Below are 24,414 nucleotides of genomic sequence, written 5' to 3' on the forward strand. Positions count from 1 at the left end.
CTTTCAGGGGAATTAGTTGTGGGCACCGGAACGTATTCAATTGATTTCTGGTTTTTCACAGCCCAAGACACAAAAGGAGGTACGTGCATTCATTGGCCTCACTTCATATTGCAGGCAGTGGATTCCCCAGTATGCTTACATAGCCAAGCCCCTAATACAGTTGACGACACAGGAGGCAGCTTCTACTAAAGTCCTCCCTTGGACACAAGAACACACTGTGGCATTTGAAGAATTAAAAAGAGCTTTATGTCAAGCACCAGTTTTAGCAATCCCTGATTACAACAAATCGTTTATGCTTTTTGTGACAGAGCGGGATGGAACAGCACTATCTGTCCTAACACAAGATCATGCAGGAAAACACAAGCCCTGTGCTTATTTTTCTAGTACATTAGACCCAGTAGCACAGGCTTTGCCTGCGTGCCTAAAATCAGTTGCAGCAACGGCCTTAGCCATAAGACAAAGTGACTCGATAGTGCTGGGCCACCCTTTGACAGTACAAGTACCACATGCAGTGGAGGTTCTCTTGAACCGGACCCAAACACAACACCTGACTGTAGCTAGATTGACAGGCTATGAGCTGACGTTATTTCAACCACACATAGAGATCAGACGATGCAACATACTGAATCCCGCTACCCTTTTGCCCTCCAGTACACAAAGCGTTTCACCACACGACTGTGTTGAAGTAATACATACCGTGACTAAACCAAGACAAGACTTGACAGACGTTGCACTCCCAGACCCCGACCTAACACTATATGTTGACGGCTCATGCATGAGGACAGGGGCGGGAGAATTAGTGGCAGCATATGCAGTGACTACTGATACTGTAATAATAGAGACTAAAAGAATAGACATATTGTCAGCACAAGCAGCAGAGCTCATCGCCCTGACACAAGCGTGCATAAGAGCTAAGCACCTGAGAGTAAACATTTACACCGATTCTGTGGCGAGAAAGAGGTTTCTTGACCTCTCATGGGGCCAAGATACAGCATGGCCCCCTTATTCAAGCCCTACTGGAAGCAATACATTTACCAACAGCCATAGCTATCCTAAAATGTAAAGCACATACTAGAGCCACAGATACCATTTCCCAAGGCAATGATCTGGCAGACCGAACTGCTAAACAGACAGCTCAGACCCCACTAGACATGACAAAGTTACAGGTTCAATCAGTGTCCAACGCCATGACAGTTAGGGATCCTTCCAAGGATGTACAAGACATACAGACACATGCTACTATGGACGAATTAAAGAAATGGTCGGAACAAGGAGGGGTACTGACTGATCAGGGTTGGATGAATAAGGGCAAATCCACATGGTTTCTTCCTGATTCGATGGTACAAGTGATTATAAATACCGCACATAGTCCTGCACGCTTAGGAGAGAAAGCAATGATAGATAGCTTACAGAATATATGGTTCAACAAGCACCTGCGTGCAGCAGCGAAACAAAAGGTCAGAACATGTATGATCTGTTGCCAATTCAATCCAGGTAGAGGCATTCCGATGGAACAAGGTGGATTCCATCCACCTGACCACCCTTTTGAAGTGCTCCAAATGGATTATATCCAAATAAACAGATGTAGAGGTTACAAATATGTCCTGGTACTAATGAAGCAGGTGTCCCTTCTGTTAGGGTATACCTGGAAATTCCATTGTGTGCGACATCCTGAAGCAGCAGGCCTTGTAGAAAGACATAATCAGACATTGAAAATTAGACTAGCAAAGATTTGCGCAGACAAAGGTGTAGATTGGATGGTAGCCCTACCGGTTGCCCTCTTTTACATGCGAATGGTAGCTCATTCTAGAACAGGCTTATCTCCCTATGAAGTGGTCTTTGGTAGACCACCAAATATGTGGGGCACTCCAATGCCTAAAAGATTACTGATGTTGATAGTAACATGCTGACAGATTACCTGGCTTCCTTGATGTCTGCACTACTCTCTTGTTGTTCGCAGGTTGCTGCCGCCTTCCCTGACAACACCCAGGTCAAAGAATACTCCATCGCTCCTGGATGGAAGGCGCCGAAGTCAGTGCTCTGGACCACGGGGACGGCCGTTAAAGTCAAAGGGCGGAAAGGATGGTTGCACCTTCACCACTCTTTTACAAAGGAAAAGACCTTTTTCAGACTTTGAACACCATTTTCTAGAGGAGACTCCACAGCAGTTTCCTCAAGGCTAAACTTAGATCTAAAAAGTCAGAACCCGTTTGATCAATTAAGTCCACTAGGTGGTGAAGCGGTTGAACATGTATTCTGGCTTGCATAAGATCTTGGACAATAACATTAAAAAAAAAGAGCAAGATAAGAAGCAAATACTGTAAAATATTATGTGGTAGATGTATAGTGACTGTGATTTTTCTATCTCTTCTGTGCATCACGATAATATGTATCAGCGTAATACTACATGCTATTTTTCCTCCTATTGCCTCACTCTTATACTCCTCCACTAATGATACCATAAAGCACACATTTAGTGATCTGCCATCCCATGAGTTATCATATCGACTTGCCTTACGCAGCAATACCTTTATTCAGATGCTGCACCATTCACATCAGGTTAGCAATGCTACAGACTGCTGGGTCTGTGGCCGACTTCCCCCGTATCAGAAGGTAAAGGGAGTCTTGCCTCTTTTTCCTTTTCCGTTCTCCCATAATGGTTCTTGCGGAGCATGGTTTGCCTTAATGACATCCATCAACGGTGATGCCAAAGAATGTCAAGACAAGGAGTGTAGGGGCGAGTGGGTATGGGGTAACTTGAATAAAGTCATGAACAAAGCATGTTTCCCAGATGAAGAGGGTCTTCCCCAAATGAAAGGTACAGATCTAGAAAATGAAGAGTATCTGCAAGGAAATGCAACCCTCGATTTTATAGTGTTGAACGTAAAGCCCCAACACATGTCAGGTCCGCCTTCAATTACTGTTCTGCCAGTAAAAGGGAACTTGTGTGTCAGAAAAGAAGGCTCAGTACATTTGGGGCACAGTGAGTGTGATACTATAATAGTATTCAAAGACAAAGGAAAGTCCTATTTCAGAGCATCACGACACACCTACTTTATTTGTGGCCAGACAGCCTATGTGCAACTGCCCTTAGACTGGGGTGGGACGTGCTACATATCATTTCTTTCATACCTAATAAAGGCACCATCTGTATACAAAGCAATAACAAGGCTCCACAAGATTGCCCAAAACATACATCAAGACCCAGGCACGTGGACATGGTCCGGTTGGCTCTGGGGATTAATATCGGCTTGGGGATGGAAAGTGTTGACCGTCTGTGGGTTGATACTATTAATGATATTCAGTTGTTGCCTATGTCTGCAGTGTGGCCCGGTCATTTGTGGCCTGTGTGCTACTGCATGTGTTCCACATCCCCATTTACAAAGCATTGAAAATGGAAAAATAATGCTGCAAGAACAGATCGACTGTCTCATGAAAATAGACGTTACATAGGGGGTTCACTAGGGTACAAGGAGGGAATGTGGAAAATAAAAATCTATGAGGCCTATATGTCCCCATGTGCCCCCCAACGCCTATGTGCGCATGCATGTAACCTATGCATTTCCCCTCCATGGCCTTTCCTATCATGTTACTTATGCTATAACGTGGCCTGTCATCATTCAGTTCCACATGAGAGAAACGACAAATCTGTATTGAGGCCTACACGTTTTGCATCATGTTTTCCTGCACCACATACAAACCCGTGTTTGTGGCTCAGCTAGACTCGAACAGAGGTTTCAGGCCTCGGACGTTCAGAAAGCTGCAGCTGCGTATCCTTGGCCTTACACACTTGGGCCTCAGCCAAAGGGGCCCTGTCACAAGGTACCGAGACAGTATTGAGCACGGTTATCTTCTTACTCCTACAGAGCCGCATTCCTGCCTGGAGAAGGAGGGATCAGCAAAGGAGAAAGCCTAGCCTTTCTGTCTCTCTTTGTGAGATTGCAAAGCTCACGTCAGTAAAAAGCCCATAGCCCCCATGTAAGGCCTCTGCAGTAAATGAAGTAAATGAAGAAATAGATGCCACATCGGCTTTTGGTGATGAGCAACCTATGTCACAAATCAGTCCCTGCTCCAGACATCAGATATCAGATAAAACAAGATGTGCTGGTCGTCCTGACACTGAAGGCCTCACTTCCAGACTTGTCCGGTTGCATAGCAACCCTCCCCACGTCAGTTACACGTCATGCTCGAGTTGAGCACAAGTAAGGCAAAGTTCCAGTACAATTCCAGCAGATCACGCAACCCCCTCCAGGTATCCACCCACACATGACAAATTACCCATTATCATCAAGTGGACGCCCACATGGACGCCCACCTTCACACCCTCTTACACGCCCACATGCTCTTATCTCACTCTCTTTTGCTCTTTTCGTTTCCGATGTATATATACTGTACTCTGTGAATAATGTTTTGAGAATACTTTTGAGTCCCTTCCAGATCCCTTGTGGTGATGGTAATATTCTCCCTTTGACTCGAGTTATTGGAATAAAGCCCTTTTTGAACCTGATACCACAGACTCAGCCTCTTGCTTTATGCATGATCTTATTAATATTCTGAAATTCTGAGAGCGTAATATTTTATTTACGACAGTAAAAGCAAGTATTTTTCAGTTTTTTGAGTATGCACACAGTATTATACGTTTTGTAGTGTTTATTTACGATCATTCAATGCAAAAATGTGTTTGATGTTTGAAATCTCACCTGGAAGATATGTTTAAATGCATATGAAATATAGAAATGAAATGAAAAAATCATGTAAATAAATACGCGGGCCAAACATAATCAATTTACTTGACCCAGAATTGAAAAGGGGCGAATTTAAAATATAGCTTGGGTCAATTGTCCATTTGTACTTTTACAAAGTTGGGATGTTCTAAACATTTGATGCCTGCAACCTGTTCCTGGATAACATGACTAGGTATACTTGGCAGTTGGTCTTTGTGTATTCCTCCGAGAATGCATCACAATAGAGGGTCTGGAAGTTTACAATATGGGTCATCTCTGGAAGGATGGTGGTGGCCGAACTGTCACCTACCACACTTGCACTTCAAAGGCACTGACCCAGCTCATACACAACGCACTTCACACTAGTCTATTGTGCCCCAAAACAGACTGTGACCATGGTAGGGAGGAAGGAAATTCCAGACCCCTCTATAGGGGGAAAACCCCAGAAGATTCTCCTACTTCAAAATGGACACCAGGTATGAAAAGGGGACTGTCAGACCTACTCATCTGTACACTTTGGACCTCTGATTATTACAGAAGTAAGGCACTCTGCTGTCCTGCTGCTTGAGGTCTGTCCTGCTGATGAGAAAGAAATACTGGACCTGCCCCCTTCATCCCAGTCTGAAGTGACTCCAAGTCTGTTGACCTCCTGTTCTGAGGTACAGGGACATACCAGGTTCCAGAATCCTCCCTGCAAATGTCCAGCTGACCTTCTGCAAATGGACCTCCCTGGACCTGCAACTGGACCTGCCTGAGACCTGCTGGCTTCTGGTGGAGTGAGTTCTTGATTACCAAGCGGTGACCCCAGTTCCTAGAGCCTTGATGTGGAATCAGTTGAGCGCCTCCTCAAAGAACAGAAGAAATCCTGAAGTTTGGGGCTCTTGGGACTGCAAAAGTGCCTTTCTGCACCAAGATCTTGCGGCTCATGGTGACAGGTAAAGTGAAGATGTGATGAACTTGAAGCTTTGCGCTACAGCTACTGCTCTCAGGAATACCTGTACTTTACTCATCCGTGGGAGCAGAAGAAGGACCTGTCGCCCCTTCGCCAGTACTCAAGTTATTAATCAAATACATTAGCAGCCTGAAGCAACAATGAGGGGGAACAGGGAAGAGGGTAAAAATAAAAGAGACTGCATTGTGTGATAGTAGGTGCTTTTTCTGCGTCTAACTCTTTCTTCTCAGTTATTGGTCTGGGCTCTATTCTGCACCTGCAGTTTAGAATGAGAATATTATTCTTTACACAATCATACTAATCTACTAGACTGTTTTATGTATATAGATCTAAATTCATTTCTCCACAACTAAAATCTAACTCTTTGCTCATGTTTTAAAAGGCTTGAACCACTGTCTAATATTAAAGTTTCTGTGGTAATGTACGTGTGGCAAATATATATTTGTCTCCCTCCTCACTTGATAATATCTTAGTCAATTGTTTTTATTGGTTTATAGGACACTTCACAGTATTCTCACTGAGCTTATCATTGTCTATATGTACATGGTGGCTATATATATGTGTGTATGTATATATATTTATATATATGTGTGTGTATATATTATATTCACTTAAAAAACCATAGGTTTCACACAAGTTATAGTTAGCTGTACATTTCACTCGTAAAAAACCAATGAAATTCCACGTTATAGTTAGATCAGGTAACTATAACTTGCGCGACCGCAATGCACTGCTGATGACGTCACATATTACATCACTTATGACATGGTCAGTGACATCACTCATGACATCAATGATGACATCTGAAATGACACATTGTGCATTGCGGTCGCGCAAGTTATAGTTACCTGATCTAACTATAACGTGGAATTTCATTGTTTTTTTACGAGTGAAATCTACAGCTAACTATAACTTGTGTGAAACCTATGGTTTTTTAAGTGAATTTGCAAGGTTTTTTAAATGCTAATTCCTAACTCTAACGTGTGTGAAACCTATGGTTTTTTTCAGTGAATTTGTACGGTTTTTTAAATGCTAAGTTATGTATTTATTTTTAATTTTTGCGCGCACGGTGCGCTTTGCGCACCGTGCGCGCTCTGTGGGCACTCGGTGCGCTTCGCGCGCTTACAGATATATATATTGATTTAAATGCTATTTTCTCAGGACCTACTGAACAGATTTACACCAGACCTGCAAAAGGCACATCCCTGACCTGAGGACTACCTCTCTGCCCAATTTCAAGTAATTCTGTTCAGCCGTTCGGGCTGTAGCTCGGACTAAAGGTCCTATGGGAAAATGCATGGGGAAAACGCGTTTTGGGACCCCCCTTTTTTCTCAGCCCCCACTTGACGAATCCCCCCGAGACTTTCAGGGTAGGAGCGGAGCGTAGCGCCCCATTAGTTTTCAAAAATTCGCGAGGATTCGTCAACCGGCGCCAAAGTTATTCCAAATAGAATGTTGCGGATTTCCTATGGAAACACGGTCCTAACTATAACTATCTACTGGCGACCGCCAGTAGATAATACATATATATACATATATACATATACATATATATATATATTTTTTTTTTTTTAATGAAAACTGTGGAACTTATCTTTGGTCTTCTTCTTGCTCACTCTGACTGGAAAACAATGTTGAGCTGTTAAAAAACCAAGGCTCACCTATGAGCTGCAGAGTTCACTCATGTATGAGAGCCTTGCAACCAACTAGAGCAGAAGAGAAGTTCCTTACCGCCAACAAATAGGAACACTGCTCTCTCTTCTTTAACAAAACAGCACCTTGTGTACTGAAGACTTCTCTCAATGAAATTACTGTCTCAACAAATCTCTTAGTAATTCTTTATAAACACTTGCAAGCTCACGCGAGTCGAAGACTCTAATTAAATGTAAAGAATATTGCCAAAAACTGCTCTGTGAGGAAGTGTGAAACAGAGACTCTACCTTCGCCTCAGGATTTCAGTTGAAGTGCGCCACTCTTTTCTTGTACACTTGTATCATACACATTAGCCCCAGCGTGAGCACAGAAACTAGACTACAACTGAAATTGTGGATTCTTCTTGCTGACGGCCGCCATCTTGGATTCTTGTTCCAATGCAGGCACACAGCTTTTTATTATTTGTTTTAACAACGGAGTTAGAAATGGTATATACAATTTCCAGTTTCTAGTTAACTAAGGGGTACTGTTAAGATTGCATTTTTTCTCACTAGTCCAGCAATGACTGGCAACGTGAGACCTGCACTTTGCGCTTCAGCATTGACTGCTTGCAGTGACCGCCTATGGGAATCTCCATCAATGATCGTTTGTGACGCCTGACAGGAGCTTCGCTCTACAGCAACGACTATCTGTGACACACAGCCTGCTCTTCGCTCTATTGCTATGACCATCCATAAAACTCTCGTAGCTCCTCGTGGCCTCTGCCACCAAAAATTGGAACACAAAAAGTTACCTTCTGGACTCTAGAAGGTAACTTTTTCAGCACAATAAACCTATTCCCTGTATCAGGCCCATGCACCATAGCAGTCGGACTTAACTTGTGACTTTCACCCATTCTGGCCCAAACAGATAACCGCGAGTGGCGGTTTGTGTCTTTAGGCGCCATACTTACCGTACATTTTTAAAATTCCATATCTTCAGGTCAACTAATTAGATATTTGTTCGTTTGGGATCAAAACATGTATTCAATTTTACTTTATTTTTCTAAATTGGTGTAGGATTTTATTATTGTGTTGTATTTTCACTTTATTACAGTTTGTGTCCTGCATAATTACTTTACACGTTTCCTCCAAGTTAAGCCTCACTGCTTTTGTGCCAAGAACCACAGGGTTAAGCAAAGTTAATTTAGTGACTTTTTGTGGTTCATCCTTGCAAGGATTGTGGCTGTTTCTTAAGTAGGGTTCCACCCCTCTCAAGCAACAACCCATTTTCTCACATGTACCTAAGCCCTTGGTTCTGTACCTTGTCTCCTTATCCCCTAGCCCAATAGTCTGTACCCATAGCCCTATACCCCAATACCTCAATCTTATATCATTTACCCTTACGCTAACTTAGATCCTTCACCCTAACCCTTAACCATATACGCCAAACCATTAAGAATTAAACCTGTACTATACCATAAATACTTGATGTTATACTTCAGATAACCTCATACCACAAATGTTTGAACCCTTCATTATTTAAATGCTATACCTTTATCGCTAATTTGGGGTGGACAGAACTCAGAGATTCACTCAGTGTAATTCTGTGTACTTACATAAAAACTCAGTGAGATTCTGCAGAGTTCTGCCAACGGGAGGAAATATGCATGTTGTGCTGCTCAACTGCAATTGAGCAGCAGTAGTGCCAGCAGCAGTCGGTGCAAAAGAGCACACTGCCATCCGAGTTGATTCTGCTGCTGCTCAAGTACAAAATATACTAAAGCGGCAGAAAATCTAATCAAGAAGAAGCCCTATGACCATTATGACTCGGGACCACCCGCATTACAAAATGGCATCTGGGGATGCCAAATCTTGCCCACACTCGCATTTCTGAACACTAATGGGAAAAAATTGCACCAGAGGGCGATTGGCAGAATTTGGCTGGTATTCCACATTATAAGAGCAGCGGGGAGTAGCCAAATTCCACCATGGACTTAATACCAATAACATTAGTCTGATACTCTTCATTCCGAATCCTTCACCCCTTAACCTGTATCCCCTATTCTCCAAACCCACAATTTTATACCCCAAGAATGTAATCCTATATTTTTATCCAATTACCCGTAATCTTTTATTCTTACATTTAGTCCTTATCCTTAACCCCTATACCACAATTGCTATAAGTTTTATCACTATACCCGAAACATTTAGCTCTATACTTCAAAGCCTTTACCTGCACCTCAAACTGTTAATCCTAACCCTTATCTCCTATCCTTTACCCTCTTGACTTAATCCCTTGGTGCCAACCCAATACCTTAAACCCTAGCCCAATACCTGAAACCCTTAAGTACAGAGGCCACAAGTGGGATGTAATGAGGGCCATGGAGCCACTGCCTGGACATCGTTAAGAAAGTGTAGTTCTGTGTCTCTCTTGACCCAGCCTAGAAGCACACTTTTAGAGGGTATCTACTGAACAATTTCAGCAGTAAAATGGCTCACCCAACCGTCTCCAAATATGCAGACTGAATTGTATCTGGCTTCACAGACCACTACAACAGTTACATTGATTTTGCCACCATCCCAGAGATGACAGCAGTACTTGGATTATATGCTTCCAGACAAGTGGATTGCCTAACGTGACCACGGTTCTTAGCATAGCTGCAATCTATTTGGACGCTTAAACACTAGCTTTTATCTCCCCCAAATACCATTGAATAGTTTAAACGTATCGGTGCTCTTGCATGTACGCTACAATGTATGATGAGAAAGGAAATGGACGGTGCAAAAACAGGTCAGGGGAAACAAACCCAAATGAAAAAACCCCTGCAAATGTGTAGGTGAGGCACTAAACAGTAAATATAGAACAAAGTCCTGTGCACACGTATATAGATAGTGGTTTTACTTCTTTCCGCTCGTGCCTTTTTCAAACCCGTGTCGTATACCGGGTCGGAATTATCACCGGTACCACGATCTGCCATGTTATTGCCACTCATACAGCCCTGAAGAGTCACAATTGTACCATGTTGTGACGAAACACGTGTCGGCTGGTTTTGTTTCATTTGGTATTGACCTGGATTGATATTAAAATCCCCATCTAAGATACTTCTGATGTCGATATTCATAATTTCAGAAACAAGAAAGTTCCAATTTTGGTTTTAATACGAAAACCACTATCTATATCCGTGTGCACAGGACTTTGTTCACCATTGAATAGTTGGTCTTACCTGGTTAGCGCAATACAGGTGAGGGATCTCATGTTTTGAAGACAGCCTGTAAAATAAAAGTATTTTAATGAAGAACATCTCAGTTTCAATTCACGTAGTGGAAAAAGTGTTAATGCTTTATCTCAATTATCTAATCAAAATAGTAAAACATTATAGGAGAATTATTGGTGGGTAAAATCTCATTCCACTCTTTTTAAGGAGCTCTACAGTCACCTCAATTTTATATTGCCTTTCCAAACCGCCAACAACTTCCCTGTGCCTACGACAATTTCATAGTTTTAATGTCTGAAAAATCCCAGAACACCGTGTTGCTTAGCAGGACTAACTATTCTCAAAGCATATGTAGGTATGCTCTTTGTTGGGGGAGAGTATGGCCACAGATCTTTTTATTTTTTATTTTACAGAGTTTTATATAGCACAAACTTGACCCGAATCGGGTATCAGAGTGCTTTACATAGCACCAGTTGCATTACCTGAGGACACATTCATTTTTTAGGCACGGGCAGATTAAGTCATTTGCCCAGAATCACAGGATGTTCAGCGTCATTGCCGAGACCCTAACCCAGTTCCCCAGATTCGAGGTAGACCACCCTAGCCGTTAGGCCAACTCCTTCCCCCAATACTCTCCACAGAGCTCTTTAAGAGTTCCATATCTTTGTGAAGCTATGCTTTTTTTCTTTAAAAGAGGAACCTTCCCAAAGTACATACGAAGATATTTTGTCAAATATCTTCTGATCATCGTCTTCTTTTTTAAGGGAAACCATGCTCCTCTTATCAACTAAATTACAGATAAACAGTTTTAAAAGTGTTGCAGTCCTGCAATGTAAAAATATGTTCTAATTCAGCCACTCACACAACTTGAAAATCTCCTCCTGCCACATGTGAAACTGTACCTTGACCAATAAATATGTATGAATTGCTTAATAAATTATACCCCTACAACATGGAAGAGGTCACATGAAAATAAAACACCATCTCGCAGGATATGATAGGATGTACCATTGAATCTACTGGATGGAACTGCAACAAGTTTGAAACACTTTCTCTAAACTAATCGATTGATTTCTTACTACTGCTTTTATGAATTACACTATAAATGTTTCTTAAATGTACAGCATTTCCAAAGTTAAAATAAACAAATAGCTAGCTTCCACATTTTGTGGAAGACAGAAAGAAAGGGTCCTGCATAACACTTTTTGTGGAGCAATCACCCACAGTCAATGTGTAACGCTCACACGACCTTTGCAAACCTTTGAGGGTGAAATGTTTGCTTTGAACACTCGGGGGCTTATTTAACAGCTCATCTGCGCCGCCTGTGCATCACTTGAGCAGGGGGGGAGGGCTTGTATATAAATATCCCAGAATTTAGGGGCATATTAACAAGGGCTTTATCTCTGCTTTTTTGTCTTTAAAAGCCAAAAAAGGAGAGATAAAACTAGCGCCCTATCAACAACAGGGTGCTAACATGCAAATTTGCATGTTAGCACCCTTTTACTCTAAGCTTCCCCTTGCATCTCTAATGAGATGCAAAGGGGGCGTTCCAGAGTAAAATAATAGGAGAAATGTCGCTAAGCGACATTTCTCCTATTATCAAGAATGTCGGTAACCCTGTTAGAGACAAAAAAAGCAGTGCTAACCGCGGTTAATGCTGCTTTTTTACGTCTGGTATTTTTCTGACTTAGCCATGATATCCTATGGAAGGAGGATATCATGGCTAAGTTTGCCTGTCCCTATCAACAAGGTAACGTGAGATTATCGCTGGGTTTCCAGCGATAATCTCACGTTAGCCTGTTAGCGTGAGGATTTTTATCGCTATTGAGATAAGCGTTGCTAATAGCACGCTATCTCAGCGATAAAAATTCACGCTAGCCGGCGATAATTATCCTAGCGCTAAGTGCGCTTAGAGATAATTATCGCCGGTTGTTGTTGATATGCCCCCTAGTGACTTATTCTGATCAATAACTGGTAACAGATGTGTCTCGTCTGTGTCAGACTACGAAAAATTATGTGGGGACCACACCGTTTAGTACTTCACACTCTGGAAGTCATTTAGGGTCTCAAATACGAGAAACCTCACTGTGCAAAATACACTTGCATCGTTTAGTGGTGGGGAAATGCAAGGTTTCTGATGGCAGAACACCGGCTGGCTCCACCATTGAAGACCTGTACCTGGAGACCTATCCAACGCAAACCAGCCAGCTTCAAAGTGCCTACTCCTTTCCATAAGTAAACCACACAAGCACACACCAGAGAGCATCTCTACATGACATTCCAGCAGCACATGATCTTCAGCACAGGACAGATGGCATTCAATACCTCCGAGGTTGTGGCTAATGACATTCTACCAAGCCCAGGAAAAATGAAACAGATGAAGAAAAGCAGGGACATGTCTGGACATTGATACCATTAAATGGGCTATGAGAATGCTCAACCATAGATTCACATGTTTGTGTGGTCATATGCAAAATATATGTTCAATCACCTCAGGAGGAGACACCATAACATGGACAATCGTGGACAACAATTGCCAGGTCCACCACTGTAGCTAATAACCCATCATTGGTCAATCAGGTGCCGAAGCACCTGTGTTCAAAGCAGTTGAGGATGACTGTAGTTGGCAGTTGACTCACTGACACATATCGAGGTAAGGGCTGCAGAGGTAACTATGAACTCTTTATGAGCATAGTGGTTCAATGGAAACACTCGGCAGTCTTCTGGCTACTTCCACTGAACATCATAAACCCATGCCCACTCTTCCTACCACTGACCGTTCGCACCATAGACATGTCAGTTGCAGCCACCAAAGAAATTGGAGTATTGAAAAGTGATGATGCAGATGCAAAATTGTACTCTGACCTACAGGAGAAGGCACAGAGTTAGAAGCTGAGGGGTTCATGTTTGAAATCAATACAGCTTGCATAAACGAGGCTGAAGAATCCCCAACAACCTACACCCAAACGCCAGAGTTGCTCGCCAGTTTAGATTCATAGCAGAAAACGGAAGTGTAGACCAACCGCTATGGCTTTTCTCATAATGATTGTCCAGGGACAGTGCCTGCTCACAATACGGCCTGCCCACACCCTCATTCTACCCAGATCACAGGAAAACCCATTCTTCACTCACGTGGCATCATATATTTCAACTTTATACCACACAATTGTTTTTATTGTACTTTCAACATGTTTGCCTCAACAGTGTAAGTCGCTGCCAGGCAAACCGCCCAGACTGCCAGACTGCCAATGCTATCACACATTTGGACTCAAGCAATACTGTCCACACTGGCTGCGCTCCGGCACCCTCTGTCTCCTTCCAGTCACAGAGCCCTTGCAGCTGGCGCATGACTGCACTCGTCACCATATCGATATGCGACATCATGCTCTGGCCCTATCCCTTGTAGGGCCTCAGGAGCTCCAATGCCCACCATTACCTTATCCGTACTTCACTCTGCTGCTACTCTTCTCCATTCCTTCACCCCTGGAGACTCTCCTCCATAAGGATGTTTTGTTGGTGTTAATATCTAACTGGTCATTTGGATCACCCAGAGACTCTGTGCTATGCGGAACTCCTTCAGTCCTTAAAACCTAATTTCAGACAGCATGGAGCCTTTGACGCATTGTTTAGGCAACTTTCAGAGTCAATGTTCACCCTATACCTGCTGGCAATCTCCTTGTCGTACATCTTTCATAAGTCATAGTTGTTGTGTCCCCCTTTCATCTGATGGTTGGAAATGAAAAGCTTAAATCTACACTCATGTTAGATGTTATGACTACATGGAGAGACGCAATCAAATGTGTGAGACTGCGATGCCCTCATCTATCGAAATTGGGTTGTGGTCATAACGGTAAGACCTAGTAAATTGGAGTCTTCAGGTCCTGTAAAGAGACGTAAAAGATTGGATAGTAGAAAACCCATGTTGAGATGCAGGTATTATGTCCAATAGTCGGAGTTGGACAACATACCGCATTCCCTGGTGACTTTCCGAGATCCCCACAGTAACTGCCATAATCTGGAACACTCACCAAAGAACACCAAAGGACACCCAAGTCAACATTCCATTGTTAAAGCGACCTCCCAATCCAACTACAACCCACAGCATCAAACATAATGGTTCTTCGTCTCAGAATCCGCTTAGTAAGCTATATGCACAATATGTGAGTGATAGGGAAAGGGAGGGCAGGGGTAGTTGAAGTGAGCACCAACTGCCAACAGAGTTCATAAAGATGCAGCTGTTCCAAAAACATGGCAATTAGTATTGGGGAGGAAAGCAGACATAGAATGGCCTAATCTTCCTCAACCCATCAGACTTGAAACAGCTGAGGAACATCAGCACAGTTAACACCATTATCTGTGCCATGTGCGTGCTCAATAACAGATTCATGGGTATGCAAGGACATATGTAGGAGCCAGGAGACCAGCCATGCCTCCTGGTAATCCACGTGACTGTCAACAGACAACTCAATAACCTGAACAATCATTGACAAGAGCTAGAGCCACCAATGCAACTACAGACTCATGAGACTGACAAACAGCTGCTGCAGCACAGATTTCCTACATCAATTGCAAAGAAGGGATAGGTGGCTTCTACCTGAAGATGCTTCACTGACACAAACACAGGTAAGTGCACCAAGGCAACTATCATTTATGAGCACAGAAAGTACTGGAAAACCTATGGAGTTTTATGGCAACCTCAACTGAGCATAAACCCATGTTGACTTCTCCTTTCACTGACCCTTGGCACCACAAATATGCCACCTAACACCGATACAGCGGCCACAGCACAAATGGGAGGGAGTAGGGGAAGGTACAGAAGCAGAGGCAAAAGCCTTCTCTGACCTACCAAAACCGGCACAATGGTGGAAGTTCAGAAGTCAATGTTTAATGTAGATACAGCTTACAGAAATGAGGCAGAAGTGCCGCGAACAGCCTTCATGTGGGAAGGGCCCAGAGCCCACAGATGCCCACTACAGATGAGGAGAGAAACAGAGACATTTCACTTACAGGCCATACAAATCAATACTAATGCTCTTATTATGACTGTTTCAGGATTTTCTCCGCTCCTAATATGACCAAACCTGGTGCTTAATTTGTGGCAGTTGTTTCCGGTGCTCGTCACCGGCACTTAATTGTCGACACCTGACTTATGACATGGTGGCACTGTTTGTATAATTTAGAAATGAGCAGAACAGCAATTGTTTATTAATTGAGCTTGCATTAAAATCAATTAATACCTACCATCCAAGGTATTTTTATAGCTCTGGGGGCCTGGAATAGTCTGATTTGTCAGGCTTGTAGCAATGTGCTGGTTAGTAGTTGTGTGGGTACTGTCAATTGCAACGCTGGCAGTGGCAATGGGTGGTGCAAGTTGCAGAGGCCTCCCTCCCGACAAGAGCCTTGGCACATATTGTCTTTACAAATTAAGCACGGAACCACATCCCCATCCATCCCAGGATGCAAGGCAAACAAATTCTTCAATGGTATCGTGCATTCAATTATTAATCAAGTGCAGAGATTAAACTGGATCTACTACTCAGACTGATATGGTGTGAATATACATTTTTATGAGACTTTGAAACAGGCAGTACCTTTGATCTGGCTTCTCCAAGAGGCAGTGAAGACCCTTTTCAGAGTTTTTCAGGTGGAGGGGGCACCACATTCTGAGGGCAAGTGAGCATCAGAAGGTATCCGGGCAGGTCAGGCCCACTTGAACCGGCCTTGATCTGTGTTAACGTACCTGCCCCATCTTTTGAATGGGGCTAGCACTCATTCCCTCTATGCATGCACAGTATTCACCCACTCCCCTTCAGAAGTAACTGTCTATGAATGATTGCTGGCCCCACGAGACACACATCAATCAGCAGGCAGCTCTGCAAGCTGCTTCCCCTGGTGCATTTTACGGTAACTGAGCATGTGGTAGGGATATTAGGATTAACTAATGGAGAATGTGCTCATTGTGAATGCGCCAGTGGTAAATGTCTGCCAACATATTTAATACCACAGAAGTGACTCACATAGTTGCTTCTGTGATGTAAACGTTGGCATGCACGAGGGGCCCACATCTCAAAGGCAATTGTGGAGAAGTTAGAAACCGCCCAGCTGGAGTTACACCTAAATACGTGCGGTTTTCCACATTTTAGGGAGTAAAAACTAATTGTGGAAAATGAAGCGTCATGAATTATCTGGAGTAGCCCAATCTATAGAAAGTAAGCTCTAGAAATGTCACATTGTGGAAAATGTACACGTGTAAATGAAATACAAATGCACATCAGCACTTGTAACTGTTTCATTTCTCCAACGAGAACATCTCTCCTTATTGAGTTGTCCCTTTCTTTACACCCCCAGTTAATTTGAGGGGTGCTCCCTGCCATCTCCTACGTTGGAAAGGCGCTTAGGTCTGCCTTTCATGTAGTATATTTACCTGTATCTCTAGAGTGAGACCCCACCTTTAAGAAGCACGCGGACACATACAAACAGAACACGTTTGCGGGCGGTTACCCACCCTTGCTGCATGCCCCGTTTAGAGATGCCACAATCCTACCCCTGTTCCCACCCTTGCAACTCTGGTAATATTGATGCTTTCACCAGTTCTCATTCTATGAATCAAAAATTGTAATTTTTAGTCATTAAGTGCTTTTTCTGCACGTAGCATTAATAGCACAGAAATCTGTGAATTAAGCTTTAAGTTGTGGAATAGCATAATTGAACTGCTTTGTGCTGATGAACTACATTAAGCAAAACCCTCAGGAGTGTTTCTTTGGGTATAAGCAACTTTCTGTGACTCAATCATGAATGAATCGCAGTATAACATTATACTGCCAAGGGCCTCCTTCTGCACTCTTTAAGAGAACACTAAGAAATAAGACACTTTGACAAAGAATAAAAGGAGGATACAACAGTCTGACTTTCTTGCTTTAGAATCCAATGTTATTGTCAGACAAAAGTTAAAAGTGTATTAGTGGGGTGCGCTTTCCTTCTAACGTATGCTTACTTGTTAGCTGATCACAGCTTCCCTGAATATACATTTGAAAGAATAAATGCACTGGTGCAAGGTACCTAGATCTTCTGCTCCACCCTAAAATCTCCAATCCACCAAAGACTTCCCCCTAATGCCTGATATTCAGAAAATGTTGAAGTGTGCTACTAGTAGGTAATTCGTCACTTTCCCTATGAAGGTATGACTACCACACTGATACTCACACAATGAACATTGATATGCCTATTGTTGCAACATTGTACATGTGTCTATGACCAGCATGTTAGGCATTTCTATACCCAGGCCCAGATTTATCAAAATTTCACACAACATTATTCAGCAAGACACCCTGCTAGGCTGCATGAAAGCGAAAGGGCAGGAATGTGCTATATTTAACATTATATGGCATATTTCTGCCCTCTCCTTGGCTAGCGCCAACACAGACGCCCTTGCGTCATCGTGGAAGGGTGCCTGCACTGCAAGCAGGACTGTTTGAATGCAGAATGCAACACACGTAGAAAGAGGAAAAAAGAAGGCAAAATAAGTATATTTCTCCTTTTCGCCCCTCCCCAGTGAAGGCATAGTATTTTAACACATTCCCAGGTCTACCACTAATGGTAAATCGGGGAATGTACCAAAATCCATGGGTGGATGCTTGGGATCACCCCCGCTCCACCTATGGAACGCCTCCCTGGGGCACAGTAACACAAGGAAGCAACTTGCGCTCACTTACGTTACTCCATATTTACCAAGCATTGCACTCCATGCAAGGTAGCCTTGCGTTGCTTGGTAAATTTGACGTTACCTCATGTGAAGTAAGGGCAATGCAACACTATGATAAATCTGGCCCTGATGTACAGAACTCTGCCACCTTCATGTTCTAGTTCCACACTGTACGTGTCCTCAATTAAATACATTTAAAAAATATATGTGAATTTTTCTATTCATATCAATTATTTGTAATGCAGTACTGCAAGAGCTTCACACATCACTTTACTTGAAGCTTTATAGTATTTGTATAAATCTTCTGTTCCTCATTTGTTCTAATTTAGACATCAGATGTCGACTGTGAAAGATATTCTAGGCAATAATAGCAACTGCTACTAGGGTATGGGGGAGGGCTTGCTTTACTTTTCAAATTACACCCATATGAACTTTCTCTGAGCGTTCACGTCATTAGCCTATTAAGAAGCAATCACCATCTGCCTTGCTTTGTGGAATGCATTGCTTCTTCAATTCAGGAAAGAGAAGAACCCACCCCCTCAACAGTTTTTCATCGTCTTCTGGGCTGCAGACATCCAGCAAGTGGAGTATGCCTTTTTGTGTTTTAGTTTTCAGTCTATTTAATGATGCATTTTGTAGAGGTGGGCGAGCCAACAAAATGATAACGAGAGTCAATCCAGAGACGAACCAAACGTCTGACTTGTCTCCAAGAGCATGTGCACGAGCGGAGCAATGAGCATATTTGGCATGCAAATCATGCAACAAATACCACTTAAAAATATGATTAAGCCTCTACAGAATTCAAAAGCGTGCATTTCTTTGACATGTTGAAGTGTTTCACCTTACTACATTAGATTTTATCACAGCATAGAGAGACATTAATTAAAAGTAAATGTATTTTAAATATGAACTTGGAAGCATTCCTGCTCCCTTGGCGCTAGTCAACTAAGAGACAAGTTAGTTGTCATGTGCACCCTGTATCTTGCCAAGCTTCATATGTGCAGAAGGAGCACAATTATAGTGCATTTCTTGACCTCACATATTTGAAGGTGCTCTCCTATGTGATAATGAAGAAAAACGAGGCCCTGTGAAACCAAATATTTGCCTTGGATCACTCAACATGGTTAAGTAGTGGAGGAGCTGGATTGATTTCAGGACGCATAATTATCAAAGGTTTTGCGTCGCCCTTGCCCCACACAAGGGGACACAGTAAGTAGGTAGGTAAATTATTTTTGAATCGATAATTAAAACCAGTGAAATACAGCCAAGTTTAAAAAGTATGATAAATTGCATTTAGGAAGGAGTCGATGCAAAAATGTTCCAACACTTCTTTGCATAATAGAAGGTGCAAAAGTGCTGTGCATTCATGAAAACAAGTTATGAGTTTCCATTGACCTGTCCATACAGGGATTTAAATTTGGAGGCCAGTACATGGGGTGTGAAGGGCGGTTGTTGTGAACCCAGTTGTAGGCTGCAGTTAAGAGGTTGCTTGCTTCTGTAGTGACTGCGAATGCTTCTGGTGGAGTGTGTTTACTGGCTCTTGGTATTTTATTTTCTACCAGTGCAAGGAATGTTACCAGCTTGCAGTTGAGCTGCGGATCCTCTGCATTGAAGGTGGCCAGCAATGCCTGTCTCCACGTGTGGATCCCTCTTGAGTTGAACTCAGTGTTGGGGAGTCTGGTCTGTTCATCCTTCAGTTCGCTGCAGATGCAGAGCAGATGCAGCTGGGCTTCAGTGACTGAGCCACATACTCAATAGCAGTTTGAGAATTGTTCCCTATGCCATGGTGGGAGACACAGACTTGAAGGTAGTATACCCAAACAGTGTTTTGAGAACTTTTCTTTTGTGTTTCTTGGGTACCCTAGGCTGAAGTATTTTTGAGGTGTAAGTGATCGGTAGCCATTCATCGTCATCCAGGCATGACTGCGGCCTGAGAATTTGGCCTTGTCTTCAACCAGTGAGAGGCTTTGTATTGATTTCTAAACAAGTTTTTTGAAGACGGCATGAATTGGTTGGGATGTCCCAGGCCTGAGACAGCCCAGAGTTTAAGAGGGGTTCCTGGAGAAGGTTTCTGGCAGGCGATATGCTCCGATGCTGCAACTCTTGCCATAAAAGGTGATTCAGGGTGTTAGGAGCCATTGCTAGGAGGAATGTCTCCTGTGGCATATGCTCCCTGTCTTCTTTGTCCTCTAGGGGGAATGTGAAATAATGAAAGTGAGATGAATGTATAGTCTAAGGTTGAACAGGTGAATGCAGAGTAAAAAGAAGCCACCGGAGGGGAGTCCTCGGGGAATCTTCCATTTAGTGCCCTGAGGTTGATGTGCTCCAAATCTTCCAGTAGGCATCTGGCTGTTTTACGTGTTCTGCCATAGAAACTCTGGCTTTGTTCTGGGATATTCCGGCATGAGGACTGTCCTTTCACTTCATTTTCTTCTGAGGAGCCTGGAAATGCAAATTCTGATCACCAGGGAGAAATACATTAGGGGTGTTCTGATTGCTTATGTGTGCCAGAAACTGATCCATGAGGTGTTCCGAACCTTGTTTTTTGTGTTTCCTGTGTATGTAGGTGATCATTTCCTCCTCCTGGTGTCCATCGACTATAAGGCTGATCTTCACTGCAATGATGGCTGCTGAAGGAGCTGGGGACTCCTTCTGCCTTGGTTGTGCAGGTTAATGGCACATAAGTTGCCAAGCCCCCCAATAGGTGGCCGTATTGAGAACGCTTTACTTCTCGAGTGAAAAAGCGCATAAAGCTCTGAAGTTGGGGTGGGTCAGCTAGCCGGGTTTTTTTAAACAAGATTATATCAAAAGATTTGATGTAGAGCAGAAAGTCTGGATCTGTGACTTTGCTTGCCAGACCACTGACATTCCATGTACACAAACAGAGAGTGGGTTTGGGCTGCAAGAGTGGTGCTACCCAGTGTGGGTCTTATCATTGGGTGAGGGATTAGCCGTTGATGGTGCTGGATATTTACCTGAGATCGAGTGCAGATTTAATGTCTGTGGTGGGAGCTGTGGTCGAAATTGCCTATCGGTGGCCGCCCACCTCCATGTGGGTGACTCACCCCCGGCTCACCTGAGGATGAGCAGGTGGGTTTTGCTGCAGCATTGTTTCTTTTGCCACGCTGGGGAGTAGTGGAGATGGGTAGCTGATACTGTGGTGGAGATTGATGTTTATGCCAACACCTTAAATGTTTGTTGCTTTAGAGAACTTTTTGTGCAATTGATGATGATCCCAAGGTGGTCTTGGTGACTTCACGAGCAGAAGTGATTTCTGGTTTGATAAACTCACTTCCGAGCAAAATCAGTGGACCATATGTGGACTAGGGTTGGAATAGTTACCATCAGCAGCAGAATGTTGCCTGTATTTAGGACAACACAATTGCCGCTTGGCTTATGCTCAGACTTGAAAAGTAGGATGTAGGGATCCACCTACAAGTTGAAGATGGGGGTACTGCATGACCCTTCCCCCTTGGGTGCTTACTAGTTGAGGTGGGCCCTGTTGGTGGAATTTGGTTCCCTTCAGTTGCAATGGTTTGCCCTATTGGTAAGGTGTGGTTAATGGAGTTTGGGGGCCCAGCCCCATTCAGATTGTCTGTGCTGGCAACCCTTGATGGAAGGCCCCATGTGTTCCCTGGCAGTATATAGGGGCCTGAGCCCTAGACAAAGATGCCTTCTGTTGAAGCAGGGTAGTTGGTGCAGACATCCTGGGCAGCCTGAGTCTCGCTACTGGGTCTAGTCCCTGTTCTGGTTGTTCCTCTGGCTACTACCTGGCTCCTTTCTAGACTCCTCTCCTGCGTTGGTTAATTTTGGAGGGGCATCTGGGATGTTGTCATGCCACATGGCCACAGGGCATGTAGGAGCTGTCAGTGATGCGTGAAGAGTGACTTGTGGAGATCCTGTGCATGAGTGTGGTAATACTTTTTCCTTGGATGATACAGTTACAGCTTCTTCCCATGTGTCTCTCCTCCCAGGGTTATAGTCGGGAGAGAGAGATTCCTCTTGGTTGGGTTGATTTGAGGTTTCTACGGTGACCAGTGGCTGGGATGCAGGTCAGGAGGGGTTGACCTCTGAGTGGGTTTTTTGTGGGTGGTAGACGGGGTACTCAACTGGATGATTCATGACTCTTCATTTATTTTGACTTTAGTTCTCTACATCCATTGTTTTGTGTACTGCTTGTTGTTTTGCGCTGGCACTGAGGCTATTGCATGGGTTTCTTTGTGGTCCCTCATAAAGAGATGGGCGGGACCCCCGGACAGGCTGCCTGGTGTTTAGCCTGTGTGACCCAGTTTATCAACTCCGTCATTGCCCATTGGTTTCCTATGGTGTGAATTGCCTCTTGGTATTCTTGGGTTAACTGCCTTGGCTGGGTAGCTTATGCTGGTGTTGGCATACTGTCGTCCCTAGTGGACGCCTCTGGGTCGTTTTTTGTCGTAGGGTTTTAGGCTTTGTAAGAGCCTTGTCTGCCTGGTCGCTTGCCCTTTGAGAGTCTAAAGGCTGAAGGCCTTTAATTTTGAGGCTGGATGAGTAGATGGTGGAGCCTGCATCTTTCAAGAAGCAAAACTTTGAAAACATTTTGTTTGAAAGGAGCAAGTGAAACTTCGCTTGATGTGGGCTGCCAACTCATCCATGCGCCGGCTCTGTGTGTCCATGTTCTGTGGCCCTGAGTCAATAGTTACTAGGGGGACTGATGGTTGTGATTGCCCCCTGCAATTTGCAGAATATATCTTCTCTCACTTTGCCCTTCCCACGCTGGGAGTTGGTCCTCTTGTTTTCCCTGACCTCATGGGGCTTGGGTTTTTAGTCCTTGCGGCATGGGACTCCTTGTTGCGTGTCACAAATCTGCTTCTCTTTTTTCTCCCTGGTGTTTTACTATTCCCTTTTTCTGTTATTTTGGTATTTGACGCTCTGATGCTCTGCTTGCCTTTGCTTGCCTTGTCTTGAGTTGACTGGCTAGCTCTCTTACTCAGGCCTTCCTTCATGTGTTTTTTCATTTTCCTGTTCCTTTTGTTTTCTTTGCTTTCTTTGTTTTTTTCCCTGCTTTTGCAGTTGCTATAGTTAATTGTTAGTAATTCCTCGATTTGGTGTGAGCTCTGGAGAGTGCTTGCTTCTTCAAAATAGGTAGTACCAGCTCGGCCAGGTCAGCGCTGCCTCTCCCCACCCTGTAAGTTTCTATTGAGTCTTGTAGCCTTATTGAGCGGGAGGGAAGCACAAGTATGCCATCTTGTCTCTGTCTTGTTTTACAGCATGGATGGGCCGGAGGCTGGAGTGAGGTGGAAGTGAGAGGCCGGGCAGGCGGGCGAGTTGAGATAAGGTGTGGGGGGCCCAACAGCAGTGGTGAATTTTGGTGGGAGGTGAATTGGGAGTTAGTTTGAGAGAATAAGGGTACCCCTGAAAAAATTCCTAAATCAGGGTGCATCTAACAATTGCAAGAAAAACAAATTAGGAAGAATGATTATAATGAAGTGACCCTAAAAGGCATACAAAAAATTGTGTACATATACTGATAGGTACAAGAATATATATTTTTGTATTATTTTGTATTGTTTATGTTAAATATATGAAAATTGCATACTACATTCACATATCGAAACAAATCAAAAACAGGTGATGATAGCCTGTATGTTTAACAAATATTTAAACATTTGATTTCATTTATTTTATAAAAAGACAAGGTCAATTTTTCTAAACATGAAGAACATTTAAATGATGGCTTCAATTTCTGTTTGCTCCTTTAGAAAACAAAATAATCATATATGCATGGCTCTATAATTGTTGAATCCGTGTTGGGACTTAGTTGGCAGAAATCTCAGCTCGTTTTGAGCTTGTGGGCCAAAAGGTCTGCCAGCTGAGCAAAAGCCAGGCATCTGGCTAGGGCTTTCAGTGGCTCATCCACCAATATTATTTTGAAAATCGTTCTAAGTGGACTGAAGATATCTACATTTAACGTGTGGTGCTGAAATAGATTCACTGGTAGGAGCAGGTGCTGGGTGAAGGACACACAAAGAGGGAGAAGGTGGCAAGGGAGGATAGACACAACCAACAGCAGGCAAAGACAGGGAAAATGAAGAGGTAAAGAAGACATAAGCAGAAAGAACAAAGTGTTGAGCATAGGTAGAAAGAGAGGGACAAATGCAAAAAAAGGCTTGTGGGAACCAAATGAAAGATGAAGCAAAGGTATAGTGGG

The 24,414-nt window shown here is 43.4% G+C and overlaps 1 long non-coding RNA gene across 1 annotated transcript in view; it reads right to left on the reverse strand.

Moving 5' to 3' along the window:
• The window catches only part of LOC146860545 (uncharacterized), a 312,136-nt gene that overhangs the window by 97,914 nt on the left and 189,808 nt on the right, over positions 1-24,414 (reverse strand). Inside the window, exon 3 of the long non-coding RNA XR_014979165.1 lies at positions 10,535-10,580. This is a non-coding gene — a long non-coding RNA (uncharacterized LOC146860545). The remainder of the gene's footprint in view (positions 1-10,534; positions 10,581-24,414) is intronic.

The sequence above is a fragment of the Triturus cristatus genome, chromosome 3_1 (assembly GCF_964204655.1).
Source record: "Triturus cristatus chromosome 3_1, aTriCri1.1, whole genome shotgun sequence".
Lineage (NCBI taxonomy): Eukaryota > Metazoa > Chordata > Amphibia > Caudata > Salamandridae > Triturus > Triturus cristatus.